A 5,000-nucleotide genomic window follows, 5' to 3' on the forward strand; every position below is an offset into this window, starting at 1 on the left:
TAATAGCAGTAGGAGCAGTAGTAGAAGCAGTAGCAGTAGCAGTAGCAGTAGTAGTAGGAGGAGCAGTACCAGTAGCAGTAGCAGTAGTAGTAGTAGCACCAACACTACCACCACCACCACCATCAAAATTTCAATAAATAAGGTATAAATTAGAAATAAGAAATAAATTACAGAAAAGAAAGGTAAGGTGTTAATGGACCGTCAAGCTTCCCCCGCCAGGCGACACAAGGGAACTAGAGGAATACGTGATGTGAGTAATTCCTTTGACTCAAGAGGCCTCGCCCCGCATGAGTAACCAAAGGGCCGGTGACGCATGAGTAAGTCACGGGGGCAGTGAAGAGTCCCGAGGGGTTCAAACTGGTGAGGCAGAAATGGCGTCATAATATTATTGTCGGGATTCAGACCAGGAAGCTGAGACTATATTGTAACTCTCTCTCTCTCTCTCTCTCTCTCTCTCTCTCTCTCTCTCTCTCTGTGTGTGTGTGTGTGTGTGTGTGTGTGTGTGTGTGTGTCCTTTACTGTCACGATAAGTTTTGGCGTGTCTGTACCTGCAGTGGTGTTGCAAAAGCCAGCAGAGAGGGGGAGGAAGGCGGCTGTCCTTGTGCATTGGAGAGTGCGGCGGCCTCATCACACCTCACGTCCACACATGCAGTGGACGACTCGCACACACAAACACACACGGGAATCACGGTTTCGTAAGCACACAGATTTGCACTGCATGACGTCAACTTGCCTGCAAGTAACTAGCGTAGGTGATTTGACGGTAAAATTCAAGGCCCCACAGCAAAGGGAATCATGTAACGCTGCTTTGGTATGCATTGTGAATTATAGAAGAGTGGTAGATGATAACATGCGCCTTTTTTTATTGCGAGATCAAATTGCCTAACTTCTTATTTTGTTTGATCTAAAACCTGGATATTTATTGAACAGCACGTGAAAATAATCATGGAGTATAAGTTTTGAATGATATAGTACATAGAAAATTTGTTGATTAAATGATTGATTGGTTCGTTGGCTGAAAAACTGATTGATTAATTAATTGACTGATTGATTCGTTGGTTGTCTGAATGGCCGATTGAGTGACTGACAAGTAAATGAAAGCGCAGCAATTGGGAAACATGATACCGCAAAACCCATAACTACAAAATGTAACTTTTCAGCGCTGAAACTTAAATTGATTGAGCTACAACGCCGCAAGAACAAAATCATGAAGCACGATTAGGGTTACCACAGACAGGAGCACTATCTCTCCCACGGGAAAAAAAAAAAAAAAAAAACTTCTGTGAGTTCGCTGATTACTTTGGGAAACTCATCAACATTCCGACATTTGGCCTATAGCGGGTGTAAATTTACCTTTTTATCTATATATCGACATTAAAGGGAGTGAATGAATTGCTTAAGGGCGAAGCGGAAACGAAGGGAGGTACGTGGCGGAAAGTGGCGTCTTATACTTGCTTGTTTGAGAAAGAACAATACTGCTTCACGTCTTATATCTACGTTACTCTGGTTGTCTTTATTGGATGGCGTCTACTTTATCAAATCTCGAACTTCAATAATTCCAATTCGATCTGAAAGTCTTCCCTCAACGCAAAAGTATGGAATAAGGTGAAGAGCAGGAGAAGGAAGAGGAGGGAGCATAACAAGTAAGCTTCATTTTCCTCTAAAGACAAGTTGGCGTCATGGTGTCACTGTTCAATCACTGCGTATGTTACCACTTCCCCTACAGTTCACGCCGATAGGGGACGCCACACACGCACACACACACGTAAAGCACGAACACAATACAACACGTCTTCTCTTTCTCTGCCTCCCGTGTGAGTCGCATCACTGGCTCGAAGCAGTTACATCAGATTTGTTGAAGGCGTGAGTGAATGCTCTCCTATAAAAAAAAAATAATGCCTGACTTGTTTATTTATGATCGAACATACATCTATTTAAATTTGTCCATGATAGATAAACAAGAATATGCACATTATAAGAGAAGAGCTACTTAACCGAAGCATCATTTATATAAATCATCATATGTGCTTTGGATATACATCTTTACTCCCTTACTGCATGTCTAAATTGTTGGTAATGAAAGTCACATCAAATAGGCAACATGCACTAAAAGACATGTGACCAATATTAATAAGAAAAAGATGAATAAATATAAACGTCCCTCTGGGCGCATGCGTCACCCCCCACCACCACTGAGTCCCAGCGGCCTCTTCATTGAAGTGAAGATCAATTTGGCACCAATATTACTGCTTGGTACTCGGCGCATTAGCGTCCTGGTTCATGTGTTAGTCCTTCACATATTTCATAATTAAAAGAAAAGAGACAGCAGAAGAGAAACATTACTTATTCAATCATCACCCACCAAATGATATGAATCGCCCTGTAGCAAATTGCGAGTAGAAAGATTGTAAGCACGAATGTTAGTTTTTCTTATATATATATATATATATATATATATATATATATATATATATATATATATATATATATATATATATATATATATATATATACAAAGCTGCATTGATTACCAGTGTGAATTTCCAAGGATGATCGTTCCGGCTATACTGAAGGTTAGAGACACAGGAAAATAGAGGCTACGATAACACGTCAGTGAGGAGCGATCATACAGGAACCCATGTTTGAGAATAAGAGCTGCACAGAGACGTGTGATTACTGGAATAAAGGAATCCACACTTGTGTTGCGAAGACATGGCAAAAACCAATGAACAACATAAAAGCCATTTCACATGTACGTGTAAAGATAGTCATTTTAACCCCTTCAGTAAAGAGACACATTTTTACCTTGGTTTTTGGGTATGATTAGACGAATGTATTTGCATTAGGAAGGGTTATGGAGGTCAAAAGATTAATGGCGAGAGTCTTTATTATTCTAATCCCAACATGAGTTTCTGAAGCTTTATAAAATCACCTAATATTAACCAGAATGAATACGAAAACATGTCCTGGTACTGAAAGAGTTAACATATTGTAAAAGTAAACAGCATTCGCGATGAAAATGAAAGATATGAAGAAGGGAGGTTTTCTGACAGGCACTGATAAGTTTGATTGTTTTTAAAGTAAGCGTATCACACACGTGGAGAATATTTGCGAAAACAGGTGCGGTGTAGATGAAAGGCGTGAAGACGGTAGGTGTGAAGGCAAGAGGTGTGAGTACAGGTAGCGACGGCAGCAGGTGGCGGCGGTGGCTGGACGGGGTCACCTCTTCCGCGACCCGTCCACCAGCCTGGAACAGAATTCTTGGTGGCCTCAACCTCAGGATAGCAGTAGGGCACCTTGGACGGGAGGAAGAGGAGGAAGAGGGGGAGTGAAAGGAAAGTACGAATGAACATGTAGCAGGTGAAGAGGAAGGGAGGGAGGAGAGAAGAGCAGGAAAGGAACGTGAGAAGTGAGAACACGCGAGGTTTATTGAGACTCGTCGTTCAGCGTGTGTTTACGAAGACCTGAAGGTAAATGGATAAGGAAAGTAAGCGCAGAGGAAACAAGATAGCGGAGGATACAAAAAGACGTGTTATTACCTAATGTAAAGAATTTAGCTAAGATAACAAAATATCAATAAAAATCTACTTCAGTTTTACGAAATTCATGAGAAAAATGTAAATCAAGAAGCGAGAGAGAGAGAGAGAGAGAGAGAGAGAGAGAGAGAGAGAGAGAGAGAGGAGGTGGAGAAAGGATTGAACTGAAACACCATCTGATGTAAGAAAAAATAGGTAGAAATTACAAACATGAACACAGCGTACTTTGGTATCATGAAAGTCACGCATGAGAGTAGATCAATTTAGCTCCTTCCTCTTCCCCTAGAAGTTGGCGTTGACCCTAAAAACACTAGAGGCAGGAGAAGCAGGGGTGAGCGGGGCCACGGCGAGCGCTGGAGGGGGCGGCGTCACGGCCAGAAGCACGAGGTAAACACTTTGACTCAGGCAAGGGCTTGTGGGGTGTCATCTGCCACCGTCACATTGAGGGAAGCGTTGCGCACTTTCAGCACTAAGGAGCTCTTAAAAGATTCGCGGAGAAGGGCAATGACTCATACTTGAAGAAAAAATGTTCCTTACTTCATTCTCGCATTAGGACTTGTTGACTTCCTGACTTACTTGCAAACATCAGCTACAGATCTTGGCAGTTTGGTGCAGTATTGTTGCTATTCGCTTTTTCTGTTTCTAACTTAGACAAACGATGAAGAATAATCCGTTTACTCTATTTATTTATTTATTTATTTACTTATTTATATATTTTAGCTTAGGTTTCTCTATATAGATATTCTATAATATCAGTTTAGTATGAGTCACTTATGCGTCACATGACTTAAATCTTCCTCCAAATCCACCACTGTGAAAAGAATTAATGTGATATAAAGCCGTGGGGATGCCGAGATTAGAAGAACATCATCTCCGCGTAAGACCAAAAACAAGACAAGGGAAAAGCACAAAGAACCACCACCGGAATGAATGAGTCAAAAGCAATAACATCCCCCAAAAAACTAGGTTAATATGTTCGAGTGAACCCGGGTTTCCAGATGAACAAACATTTCTCAGGAAGAAGAATACCTGAGGGCAAAGGTTGACATACAAACGTCACACGATGTCAAGGATGTATCGATAGAGGGTCAACAGGGCTCACTGGATTAAGCCTCGATAGGGATAAGCCATCTGACGGTCAACAGATATAGACAGAGGCCATAGGTCTGTATGGATTAAACTATGAAAGGTCAGCAGGAAGGACAAGTCAGCTATCAGTAGGACGACTAGAAGGGGGTCAGCAGGGATGGGCGGGTCAGTGGCCACATCCGGAGGGGCGAAGGGTGATGGGAGGGTCACTGGGGGGAGTCAGAGGGAGGAAAAGAGAATGATGTGGGAGGGACGTGTATAAGGGAGGCGAGGATACACGGATGAGAGGATAGCGACGAGGGGAAAGGTGAGTGTGAAGATAGCAGAGAAAGAGAGAGAGAGAGAGAGAGAGAGAGAGAGAGAGAGAGAGAGAGA

Source organism: Portunus trituberculatus, chromosome 49, assembly GCF_017591435.1.
Source record: "Portunus trituberculatus isolate SZX2019 chromosome 49, ASM1759143v1, whole genome shotgun sequence".
Classification (NCBI taxonomy): Eukaryota; Metazoa; Arthropoda; class Malacostraca; order Decapoda; family Portunidae; genus Portunus; species Portunus trituberculatus.